The 13,791-nt window shown below is 44.0% G+C and overlaps 1 pseudogene; it reads left to right on the forward strand.

The window, feature by feature from the left end:
* Positions 1-12,143: 12,143 nt before the first annotated feature.
* On the forward strand, positions 12,144-12,857 carry LOC122750843 (annotated as a pseudogene).
* The last annotated feature ends 934 nt before the right edge of the window (positions 12,858-13,791 follow it).

Genomic DNA, 13,791 nt, shown 5'->3' on the forward strand with positions numbered 1-13,791 from the left:
CTTTTCATGAGAGCTTCATGTATTGTTGGAAGAACATGCCCTGAGCTTTGGTAGCTATAGGCTATGGAATACTTTGTATCAAAAATTCTTAGTATACCCATCTAAGTAAACGGATTTGCTAAAATCTAATTAATTCTATTGACTAAATGTTAAAGGGAGGCATGCTGATGATTTCTTGTGAGCTACAGTGTTGGGAATTCAGCCCCCCTGGGATAACCTCTAGAAATCTGTGAGAATAATAGTGACCCCACCCACCCCCCACCACCAATGGACCCAAACTGCTCCTCTTACTGCAGGTAGTAGTCCAGAGGTGGGGTTACATATGTAAAGTACTTTGTAAACCTTAAAGCACAACAAATGTCCTCCTCTTCCTCTTCTTCCTCCTCCTCCTCCTCCTCCTCCACCATCATCATCATCATCATGTTGGAACCTGTGAAAACAGGTTTATTTCTTTAATTGATCGTTTTTTCCCCCCTTTTGTGTGAGACAACTTGGAGGATATTTTGTAGAGAACGCTCTTTCCTTTATTTGGCACATTTCTGGCTGCTTTTGAAGGTGTAAAGGGAAATTGGGTTCTTTTACAACCTTTCAATCCAAATAATTTATATCAAGTCATACTGCTACAGCGAAAACCCTAAACTCTGGAGGATAATACCACAAAGGGGCTCCAACTTTTACATCTTGCCCAGAGCACATGAATGCGTTGACCCAGCTCTGCCTGAACACCAGCTCTTCCCTTATTCTTTTGTGTCAAAAGCCCTTCCTTGGCTTCTTGTACACGCCAGGGCTTCTACAGAATTGTTCTCCTGCTTTGCTTGCTCTGGGGTTGTTGGGAAGATCAAATGAGAGAATATGTATAAAGCACGCAGTCTGGCACACAGTAGGTGCTTAATAAATGCTTGTTTTCTTCTTTTCTCTCCTATATCTCTCCATCAAGTTCAACTCCAGGGAAACTAATGAGGTTGCCCCTGGATGACAATGTTTCTGTTCCAAAGAAGGTAGACATATCAAGCTTAAAAGAACTCCAAAAAAATGCATTCTTGCTCTGTGCTTCAGGTTCCTCTCCTGGCTACTTGCAACACCCCCCTAAAGAGACAGAGGTAGCTTTGAGGACAAAAAAAGGAGGGAAGGGCAAGGGGGACAAAGTCATTCCAGTTGGCAGGTAGCCATGTGCAGTCAGGGCCCCTCTAACTTGGTGGATTGCTAAAGAACATTAGAGTCACCATGTCCTTCACTAATTCCTGCCCTGATAACCAGAAGGGGATGGGGGAGGAGAAGGGAAGGGAGATGGGGAGATGGGAAGGGGTCATTTCACCAGTGTTTGTGTAGGCTCTATCTAGTCCTCCCCCTTTCTTGTCCTTCCTTCCTTTTTCTTTTGTCACCAAATATTATGCCCCTAATTTTTTTTTGTTTTGGGGGTGTTTAGTTTTTTTTGGTGAGGCAATTGGGGTTAAGTGACTTACCCAGGGTCTCATAGCTAGTAAGTGTCAAGTGTCTGAGGCTGGATTTGAACTCAGGTCCTCCTGAATCCAGGGCCCATGCTTAATCCACTGTGCCACCCAGCTGCCCCGTGTCCCTAATTTTTTAACCCTCCCCTCAGAAAGGCCATGTCATATAAAACGCACAAGAAAAGTGGAGCAAGGAGAAACCAAGCTGTTAAGAGTCATGTTGAGGTCACCCCTTTAGCTACCTGAAGAGAAGGGAAAAGAAGGGAAGGGCATAGAGGGAAGGGGATATCGGGGATAGTGTTTGTGTAGGCTCGGTCAGGGAAGAGGAGAAGCAGCAATGAGGGCCTGGTTGAGATCTGACAACTTGTATTTGTGGTGGACCCAGTCATCATGGCTTTGTAACTAACACCACTGGCATTTAGCAGTAACTGGGCAGGAATTGAGAAAATGGATGGTGGGAGAAGTCCAAAGTAAGGATTTGGAAAGAGGCAAACAATGGTAGGACTATGGGGAAGAGATGCAAGGGTTGAGAACTATGTGAACTGAACTGGTTAAGTCAAAGGTAAGATTTTTGAAGGCAGGAAGGTGGGGCTAGAGCATGGAGGATGACCTAGGAAAGTAGAGATACACCCTCTGGTGAACTGGGGGCAAGAGCTGGTGTGCAGGCAGAGCTGGGTCAGCACATTCATGTGCTCTGGGCAAGATGTAAACATTGGAGCCCCTTTGTGGTTTTATCCTCCAGAGCTTAAGGTTTTCACTGTAGCAGCATGAAGATCAAATGAGATATTTGTTAAGTGCTTGGCATAGTGCCCACCACAGAGTTGTTGCTGTTGCTTGTCCTTCATTTTTGAAGTGGACCGTGACATTGGGATGATGTTATGACTTGCACTGAATTGGATTTAAGTGAGGCAGGGCTGTGCAAGGTCACCAGCCTCACTCTCTTCTCCAGAGCCATCTGAGTCTGGTGGCAAAAATATATATCAGGACAACTGGAGATGGCCCTGGATATTTAAGACAATTGGGGTCAAGTGACTTGCCCAGGGTCACACAGCTAGTAAGTATCTGAGATCATATTTGAACTCAGGTTCTCCCAACTTCAGGGCCAGTGCTCTATCTACTTTGCCACTTAGCTGCCCCTGCCACAGAGTACGTAGGTGCAATATAAAGGCCCCTCTTCCCATAGCAGACCAAAGAACTAGACAGATCAAACTAGTCATTAGGCTGTTATGTTATAACCAGCAAATCTGGAAGAATAGTTGTTCGGTTGCATCTGACTCTTCATGACCCCATTTGGGGTTTTCTTGGGAAAGATCCTGAGTAGTTTGCCATTTCCTTGTCCAGCTCATTTTACAGATGAGGAAACTGAGACAAACAGGGTGGAGTGAGTTGCCCAGGCTCACACAGCTCTCACACATCGGAGGCTGGATCTGAACTCAGGAAGATGAGTCTTCCTGACTCCAGGCCTGGCACTCTATCTACTGTGACACCTAGCTGTCCCAACAATAATAGTTACTCACATCCAGGTGACAACCCTAAAGAGTGTCCATGTGAAATGTGCCTTTCATGTAATTCTGTGTTTTTCATTGCACACATTAACCACATGTTTGACTATGTTTGTTTCTTGTTTTGCTGTTATGCCCATTTGATAAAGCTATATTCTTTTATTTTATTTTTTATGTTATTTTTTTGCAGGGCAATGAGGGTTAAGTGACTTGCCCAGGGGGCACACAACTAGGAAGATGTTAAGTGTCTGAGGTTGTATTTGAACTCAGGTCCTCCTGAATCCAGGGCCAGTGCTTTATCTACTGCGGTTCCTAGCTGCCCTTCAGTTTATTTTTGATGGTTGTGTACTATGGATATTCAGGTCCTTTAGAACTGTGTATGTGCTATGTCTTGAATATATTCAGGAATATTGTTACTGAAGTACTATCAGGTGATACTCTGTATAGTATCACATCTATTTCATGTACTGTTAATGTATTTGTTTTATTGGTTTTGATAATAATTTTTTGGAGATGTTTTATGAAATTCACTTTTTTTTTTTGGTTGAGGCAATTGGGGTTAAATGACTTGCCCAAGGTCACACAGCTAGGAAGTTGTTAAGTGTCTGAAGCCAGATTTGAACTCAGGTCCTCCTGACTCCAAGGTCGGTGCTCTACACACTGCACCACCTAGCTGCCCCTGTTTTATTTTGTTTTCAATGATACCATATGTCCCAATTACTTGGGACTTTGGAGGAAAAAATACCATTGCTGTTTAAAAAAAAAAAAAGGAAAAGAAAGGAAAGATGGGTTATTGTCAGTGTTATAGGCTATGGAGATGGAATACTTGTGGGTGGTGATCAGATCAAGGGTATGACCATCCCTGTGTGTCACTGATGAGGTTTGGAAGAGTAGATCATAGAATCCTACTCCCCTTTTTTTTCCAACCATAAAGATTGATTGGAAAATCTCTGCAATTCATTGAGAGGTTTAAAGGACAAATATTTTGTGCCAGCTTGCACTAGAATCCACGCTTCCTGATTCCTATCGCCAGGACCTTGTCCACCTTCCCACATAGCTCTCTCTCTCACAGAATTGTTTTTTCACCTGTGACCATTTTCAAAGTCTCCTTGGATTCCTGGATAGCAGCCCGATTTTGATGACGGCTTCTGATTTATCTCCCTGGTGTTTTCTATAACCACATCAGAGATTATATAGATAAAGAGGTCGGATTGAGTTACATTAAAATTCTTTGTAGATCTAATATTTTATCTCATGATGACAAAATCTTCCTAGAGTATGGGATCAGGAAAGAGGGGCACCTGTAGGTTTTCTCAACTGAACTGGCAGGGCAAAAATGTATGAATAGCTAACAAACAGAACCAACCATAAACAAAAGCTAGTTTGGGTTGCTGCCCAGGAGACAAGGTAGACCTTTTTAAAGGTCACAGGTAGAGAAACAATTCCTCCACAATTGCGTGGGTAAATAAAAAGAGAATGATTTAACCTAGGTGTGAGAAAAATGACTCCTCAGTAATTTTCTGGAACTCAGCGGTGGTGACGTGTCAAAGGCTCATTTATTGTCATTCCTGCGAGAATGGGCCACCCTGTGTGCAGCTGGTGGGCAACCAAAAATGGAGGCTCGCAGTCCCCTTTTATCCCCTGGTCCCTAAGGTGAATGGCCCCTCCCGTTTTTCATCATTGGTCCGATTACTCAAGGATTACAATCTATGCAAAAACTAGCTAATAGGAACGGAGTATTTCTTAGCCAATGGAGGAGGTGATACAGGGACAATTCTTCAATTCCTCCCTTACATGGACACAGCTCAGGAGTGGACCTAACCCGGACTAGCTCAGGGTTTACCTGAATCATGTGATTTTGTTTGACAGATTGGGGGAGAGGAGACCTTTTTCCTCAAACAGGTCCAAATGAGCGTAATTTGAATGGTGACTATTATATTCTTATTGAGAAGAGACCAATCCCCATTTCCTCACACTAGGGCAAAAAATAAAATAAAATAAAGCCCCTCTGCCTCCAAAGGATCTCAAGATTCCAAGTTTTTTACCCTTTAATTTAACTGTTGTGTTCTTTGAACCAATAGTGGGGGATGGGAGGGAGGAGGGAAGTCTGAGTACTGTTTTAGTCATTTCTCAGTAGTGTCAGACTCTTTGGGACCCCGTTTGGGTTTTTCTTGGCAATGATACTGTAGTGGTTTGCTATTTCCTTCTCCAGCTCATTTTTACAGATGAGGAAACTGAGGCAAACAGGGTTTGACTTGCCTTAGGTCACACAGCTAGTGTCTGAGGCTGGATTTGAACTCAGGCCTTCCTGACTCCAGGTCTAGAACTCTATCCACTTGCACCACCAAGTACAGAACACAAATTTCAGGACCCTTTTCTCTCAGGCTTTTTTCTTCCTTAATCTTTCTTAGTAGGTCTAAGATATAGTCAAAAGAGCAACTATATTGCGTGGACAAGACAACCTTTTTGTGCCTAAGGGTCCTAATTTATAAAATGGTGGTAGTAACAGTAGATTGGACTAAATGATCTGAGGTCTTTTCCAGCTTTCACTCTATGTGGTTTTCCCATACCCCTGCCTTCCATCTCATGGGACATCAATTTTCACGAATTTTTTTTTTTTTTTTTTTTTTTTGGCAATGGGGGTTAAGTGACTTGCCCAGGGTCACACAGCTAGTAAGTGTCAAGTGTCTGAGGCCGGATTTGAACTCAGGTACTCCTGAGTCCAGGGTCGGTGCTTTAACCACTGCGCCATCTAGCTGCCCCCAATTTTCATGATTTTTAAAACTGAATTCTGAGTTCACTTTGGGGGACAAGAGTACCCAGGTGTGAGAAAATCGTCAGGTAACTTTATTTGAACACTGTTCTCCTTGGTCTGTTCTGATTATTTTAAGATGCTCAATCAGGGAAAAGGCCTGAAATTAAACACAATTTGTTAAGAGGAACTCGAGTTGTATAGATGGCACCTCGCAACAAAACTCTTGGCCTCAGCCACCTTCTTGTTCTCTCCCCACTGTGTCGTTTGAAATTATGTGGGGGTGCCTATCTCTGTCCCAAGTTTTAGGGAACTTAGCGGGGGTATCTAATATATTGCTATTTATAAATTAGAAGCTTTAGCATCAGTTTGGGACATTAAGCATTTATTAAAGCATATTAAATATTAGTAAAGAGAGAGAGAGAGAGCGCAAGGCACATGGCTCAGGAAGTTCAGAAAGGATAGTGGGCCCGTGGCTGCTCCTCCCGAGTCCCTAAGGCCAAGAGACAAAGCCAGAGAGCATAAGCTTTCTGTGGTCTGGAGGAGAAGCAGCCCTTACACACTGCTTCAAGCTAATTGACTAGCATCAAATCTGTTGGTTTATTGGACTTGAGAGTGGTCCATGAGCAGTATGTGCTAAGATTAGAGTCTAGTGGACAGACCCTCCGAGGGGAAAGGTTTTCAGGTAGGTGTGGGGTTTTTTTGTTTTGTTTTGTTTTGGTGAGGCAATTGGGGTTAAGTGACTTGCCTAGGGTCACACAGCTAGTAAGTGTTAAGTGTCTGAGGCTGGATAGGAACTCAGGTCCTCCTGAATCCAGGGCCAGTGCTTTATCCACTGCACCACCTAGCTGCCTTGTAGATGTGGTTTTAATCTCTATTGTTTGTATTCAGAGTCTTAGGTCCAACTTTACTGACTCTGGGCTGGCTCTGAAATAGATCAGGCAAGGCTCTGGAGTTAGGCCCTGGAGTGGGGGCCTCTGGGAGCCCGAATACCCATTATTTTCTCACATGTCTCAACCTCACCCACTCACAGAATGATAGAATCCCAGAGTCGGGCAGGATCTAAGACTTCATCTAGCCTAAACCATATCTGAAAAAGAATTCTTTTTACAACACAGTCAACACAGGGCCAGCCAACCATTCAAAGTCTCTTTGAAGACTTCCACTGAGGGTCAATCTACTACTTCCTTGAGGTTTCCCCATTCCACTGTGACCAGCTGTACTTGTTCAGAAATTTTTCTTGGCATCAAACCAAAATTTACTTAATGGCTTTAATTATCACCTTTATGTAGTTAGCTCCCAAATCTGTCTATATCAAGTCTCAGTTTCTTCCTGAAGTTACACTCTCCTCTTGGGCTACTTGCTACTAGGCCTAAGACATATAGTGGATAGAGTGCTGGACATGGAGAAAGGAAGATCTGAGTTCAAATGTGGTCTCAAATACTTCCTGGTTTTGTGATCCTATGTGGGTCCCTTAATCTCTTTAAACCTAATCTATAAAATGGGGTTAGTAAAGCACCTACCCCCCACCCCCACCCCCAGGGTTTTTTGCGAGGATCAAATGAGGGAATAAATTTAAAGGACTTGGCAAAGGGGCAGCTAGGTGGCGCAGTAGCTAGAGCACCGGCCCTGGATTCAGAAGGACCTGAGTTCAAATCCAACCTCAGACACTTTACACACTTACTAGCTGTGTGACCCTGGGCAAGTCACTTAAACACCCCCCCCCCAAAAAAAGGACTTGGCAAAACTTAAAGACTACTATATAAATGCTAGCTATTAATAATTATTATTGTGTCCTAAAACTCAACATGGCCAAAACGGAGCTCACTATTTCCTTGTGTCCCAACAAACACCACCACCCCCCCTTCTCAATGCAATGAAACAAATTTATTAAGGGCTTATTTTAGGCAAAGAAAACGGAAATAGTCTCTTCCCCCAAGAAGCTTACAAGGAGGATACAACCCATAAACATAAGTAAATACAAAGTAATTTTTAAAAGGAGATGGGCCCTAACTATTGAATGGATAAGGAAGGTTTTGTTCAGGAAATGTCACTTGAGCCATCCCCAGCCCCAGCCCAACCCCTCCACCCATCTAGGGCTTCCTGTACCATAGTCAACCTCCTAAGTAGAGCCTTGAAGGACACTATAGAGACCCTAATATGTAGAATTCAGAAGGGAATGCTTCCTGGGCATGAAAGACTGCCCTGTGCTACTACATAGAAGTCATGCTGTGCTCAGAGAATAATTCATAGTTCAATTTGACCCGAATATAATGTGCATGAAAGGGAATGATGTGAAATAAATTGGGAAAGGTACATGGGTGCCAGATTGTGGAGGGGGCTTTAAATGACCAGGCTTAAGAGTTTGTATTTTATCCTGGAGGTACTCAGAAGCCATGGAGGATTCTCGAACAAAGGAGTGACATGGCTGCATGTTTTATCATAGGAATATTCGTGTTTTGTTGTCATCTTTGTACTTCCAGCACAGAGCACAATCTATTGAACTTAAATGACCCATAATGAATGTTTATTGAATTGAATCTAATTCAGTTCAATAAACGCATAGATTACCTTCATGGAAAGGAATTTCTCTCAGGGACAATGCCCTAGAGTATGGAGGTGAAAAGGCAGAAGAAATCTGCAGTCCAGGCAAAAGTATGAAGTTGGCAAAGATTTAGTTTTCAGTTCCTCCCATTTCTTGGTCTCTCTCCTCCAGTTTCAGGATTCTCTCTCTTAGCAAACCTCAGATAACAAGCCCTGGTTCCTCATGGTGGCCCAGAAAGGCAGTGTGTGAATGGGCAGGGAATCTATATTTTCTTTTTAATTTTTATTGATGTAACAGGGCATGCAGAAGGCCCCGTGACAAATGAGATAATATTTGTAGCATGCTTAGCACCGGGCCTGACATATAGTAGGTGATTCATAGATATTTGTTTCCTTCCCTCCTCTCCAACCCAGAAATATACTTCTGTTTTTCAAAGAGAGTTTCCTTTCAAGCTTTGGAAAAGACTACATCTACCACCCAGTTTGGACAGACTTGGACCAGTATTTTACTGGGCTGGGAAGTTGAAAAAGTAACAACAAACATTTATATGGCATCTACTACATGCCAGGCACTATGCTAATCACTATCTCATTTGAGCTTCACAGCAACACTGGAAAGTTAGGTGCTATTGTTATCCCCATTTCTGAGCCAGCTTGGTGGCACAGTGGATGGTAGACTGGGCCTGGAGTCAGGAAGAACCAAATTCAAATTCAGCCTCAAGACACTTACTAGCTATATGACCCTGGGCAAGTCATTTGACCTCTGTCTGCCTCAGCTATACAATGGGGATAACAGAACCTACTACATGGAGCTGTTGTGAGGATGAAATGAGATAATATTGGGGGCAGCTGGGTGGCTCCGTGGATAAACTACCAGCCCTGGATTCAGGAGGACCTGAGTTCAAATCTGACCTCAGACACTTGACACTTACTAGCTGTGTGATCCTGGGCAAGTCACTTTTTGCCCTGCAAAAGAAAAAAAAAGATAATATTGGTGAGGCTATTAATGCAGAGCCCAGGATGTAGTAGGAACTAAATCAATGTTCATTTCTTCAATTTTACAGATAAGGAACCAGGGGCAAACTGGGCCGCCTGTCTTGAAATAGGTTTACAAGAGAAACGGAGAGGAGGAGCTGAAGGGCATCTGGAATGGAGGACACTTTGTATGGGAACTGAAATATTTACATTGAATTGGTAAAAGCTTTTGTTCAAAACCAAAGTCCTGTTGAAAAGGTCCTAGCCTGACTATTCATTAGATTGTAACCTCCTTGAGAGCAGGGACTGGTTTTTGCCTCTGTCTGTATCCCCATTGCTTAGCACAGTGCCTGGTACATAGTAAGCACTTAATACACATTTAATAATTGATTGATTGAAATTCTTCCCCTGTGGAAACCCTATCTCTGAATAAATTGTCTTCCTTCTGTCCTCCCCACCCCCTTTTTCCATCTGAGGGCAGGGGTTTAAAACCTAAATCTATTTCCTTTTGTGAAGATGTTCCAAACTGATTCATTAGGATTTCAAATCTGCTTTTCTCCAGATAAAGATAATTTTCAGTTTTGTTCTGAGTGCACTTCTCTCTGCTAGAAAAAGGGTAGCTAAAGGAGAAGCCATTTGACAATGCAGAACATGTCTTGATCCTGCAAATTAGATCAAGCCTAGGGACTTGTTGGATGCGCTTCCATTATTTTCACTAATAACATTTGGGGGGGGGGGTCAATGAGGGTTAAGTGACTTGCCCAGGGTCACACAATCAGTAAGTGTCAAGTGTCTGAGGTGGGATTTGAACTCAGGTCGTCCTGAATCCAGGGCCAGTGCTTTATCCACTGTGCCATCTAGCTGCCCCCTAGATTAATAATCTTTTTTTTTTTTTGCAGGGCAATGGGGGTTAAGTGACTTGCCCAGGGTCACACAGCTAGTAAGTGTCAAGTGTCTGAGGCTGGATTTGAACTCAGGTACTCCTGAATCCAGGGCTGGTGCTTTATCCACTGTGCCACCTAGCTGCCCCCACTATTAATCTTTTAAAAAAAAGTTTTGCCACTCCCCAAAAGGCAGAGTTCTTTAAACTGTCCCCTAATTGATGTTGCCAGGGTCTCTTGACCCGAGGTGCCTGAGGGGGTAAGAAATGTCCATGTTTCTCTTCACTCTACTCCCCTCCTCAACTTGCACTAGAAGGGCTCAAGGAGGATGACAGGGTGGACAGACCCCCCTTTTCAGGGGTCCTGGGAAAGGAGCCAAGCCTGAAGGATTGACACAAGCCTGTCCTGGGAGATTCAGGCTTGGCTTCTTTCTGGGTTTCTTTTTGCGGGGCGGGGGGGCATCTGGGGGTTGGGTGGGGGGAGGAGGAGGAGTCCTATTCGGTCAAAGTTAGCCCTCCACTGTGACATCTCATCCTGGGATTAAAGGGTAGTTTTTTTTTCCTTTTCTCTATTTTGCAAATTTTAATGTGTCACATTTTTTCTTTTTTTCTTTTTTTAAAGCAGAATTGCCTAGCATGAGTGCTCAAGGAAATAGGCCCAGAAGAGGAGGTTACCTTGGCTCCTGACAGAACTGTGACTTCATCAATGGTGCCTAATGAGTCTGGACTCACAGAACCCTCTAGGTGACTGTTGGAAGATTGAGAATGTGGGCTATAACTGCTGTCCTGGACAGTGAAATATGGTGACTATAATTTTCCAATCATTTTTGGAGCAACATTTGAAGAAAATACTTTTATAACCTCTTGAAGAATTTACTTTTGAAGGACTGTCAGTCACCTAGCACTTAAATAAGATATTTGTAAAGCACTTAGCTTTAGAAATCATTTATTTGTAAAGCATTTATACAGTGCCTAGCACATAGTAGGCACTGAATGATTATTTTTCACTTCCTCCATTTATTAAGCACCTGCCATGCTCCTGAGGATACAAATGAAGACAAAAAACATCCCTAATCTCAAGAAAGTCACAATCAGGGGCAGCTAGATGGCACAGTGGATAAAGCACTGGCCCTGGATTCAGGAGGACCTGAGTTCAAATCCAGCCTTAGACACTTGACACTTACTAGCTGTGTGACCCTGGGCAAGTTGCTTAACCTTCATTGCCCCACCATACCCCAAAAAGAGAAAAAAAAAAAAGAAAGTCACAATCAAATGGGGAAGACAATGTGCGAACAATTATGTACAAACGAGATATGTACATGATAAACTAGGGGTCATTTCAGAAGAAAGGCACTAAGATTAAAGACTGGGAATCAAAGATTGGGGGCAGGGAGGTAACTAGGTGCTGCAGTGGATGAAGCACCGGCCCTGGATTCAGGAGGATCTGAGTTCAAATGTGACTTCAGATACTTAACACTTACTAGCTGTGTGGCCCTGGGCCAGTTACTTAACCCCAATTGCCTCACCAAAAAAAAAAAAAAAAAGATTGGGGGTAGGGAGCAAGGTGTAGGTGGCATAGTAAATATAGTCAATGAGGAATCAGGAAGTCAGGGCCTGGAGTCCGGAAGACTCATACTAGCTATATGACTCCAGGCAAGTCACTTTACCCTGTTTGCCTGAGTTTCCTCATCTGTAAAATGAGCTAGAGAAGGAAATGGCAAACCATCCCAGTATCTTTGCCAAGAAAACCTGAAAGAGATCATGGAGAGTTGGACATGACTGAAAATGACTGAACAACAACAAAGGTAAAAGAAGCCTGAAAAGAGAGGAAGAGACCCGGTTTTGCAGGCTTTTAAAAAAAAAGCCCAACAGACCAGAGAAAGGGACCTCCTCCTGGACAGCTGCTTCTCTGCAGACACCCCTCCCTAGCAGATACCTGGCTCTCTGTCCCTCCTCTCCCTCCAGGACCCAGACTGTGGCTTCTGTTCAGGCCCCATCTCTGCCTTTGACCTCCCCCAGCCCATCCTGAGATCCCTTCAGATATGCTACCCCAGGTGTTAACACTGCTTCTTTTGTGCGTCACTGCCCCAGCCAACACCGCAAGAGGAATGAGGAAAAGATCATTGGTGAGAAAACCTGTATTCCCCACTCCCAGCCCTGGCAGGGCGCATTGTACATCACTCAGAATTTCTACTGTGGGGGTGTCCTGCTGTCCGATCAGTGGGTCCTCACAGCAGCTCATTGTAATGACGGGAACCTTCGAGTGGTTTTGGGGAAGCATAATATCCATCACCAGGAGCCCTTCCAGCAATTGATCAGGGTGGAGCGCCAGATCTCCTACCCCAAGTACAGTTTTAGAACTACCAGTCATGACCTCATGCTGCTCTACCTCAAGAAGCCAGTGTGTCTGACCCCATTCCGCTGGCAGAAGACTGCCTGCCCGGTGTCTGGCTGGGGTCTCCACTCCTATCGTCAGATATCCCAGCACCCTCCAGTGTGTGGATGTCAGTATCATATCCATGGAAAACTGCAAAGGAGCTTACCACCGATATGATGTCACCCCAGGTGTGATCTGTGCCAGGACTGAGAGAGGTGGAAAGGACGCCTGTCGGGGTGACTCTGGAGGTCCCTTGGTGTGCAATGGGGCTCTACAAGGCCTTGTGTCTTGGGGCATGGAACACTGTGTCCTGGCCAGATATCTCAGTGTCTACACAAATCTGTGCCACTATTGGACTTGGATCTTGGATGAAATGTAGAAGAGGTAGCAGAAGAAGCAGCAACACACTCCCCCCCCCAACCCTCAGGAAGATTGGCCAGTCCAATTGTTGGCCACCTCAGGGAACTACAACCTACAAAGGAACCCTGACCCAAAGAAACCCAGACCCATGATGCTTCAGATCTATCCTGTTAACCATTGACCTCTCCCTTCTCCAGGGATGGGACTCAGGGGATCTTGATTTCTCAGCCATGAGCCTCTGGGAGACCCAGGTTTCTTAGCCCCATCTCTAGTCCAGATTTGGATGCATAGAAATGGAATCAAAAGGAGTTAGAGATAGAAAGGACTTTATAGCCTGAAATAGCAGGGATGGAAAGGACCTTTTAGAAAGGCCATGTACTCTAATTTTTACAAATGGGGAAACTGAGGGTTGGAGTGACCTCCTAAAATGTCACACAGCTAGGATGTCAGAGCCAGATTTAAGACCCATAGATCTATCCCCAGCCTCCCAGGTATCCTAGCCCCTTTCATGAACCAGAGTATCCAGAGTAACCAAGCTGGTCCCTCTTAGTCACCCCTAAGTCTTAGATGAATAAAACCTGTGAGGCTTCCTTTGGGAAAAGAAAAAAAAAAGCCAAACAGAGGATTTCTATTTGATCCTGGAGATAATAGAGAGCCACTGGAGTTTACTGAATTGGAGACAACTTAATAACATGGTATATTAGGGGTGGGACAGTGAGAAAGAATAAGAATTCTGAGAATGAAATCCAAATACAACCTGATGATGGGGAAGATGGTGGTCCCTCAACAATAATAGAGAGGATGGAAAGAGGGGAAAGTTTGAGGGAATTTTAGCAACAAAACTACCAGGTACTGGCTATGTATTTGTTGTTGTTCTATTGTTTCTTTTGTATTTGACTCTTCATGACCCTATTTGGGGTTTTCTTGGCAAGGATACTGGAGTGGTTTGCCAT

This window comes from Dromiciops gliroides, chromosome 1, assembly GCF_019393635.1.
Source record: "Dromiciops gliroides isolate mDroGli1 chromosome 1, mDroGli1.pri, whole genome shotgun sequence".
Lineage (NCBI taxonomy): Eukaryota > Metazoa > Chordata > Mammalia > Microbiotheria > Microbiotheriidae > Dromiciops > Dromiciops gliroides.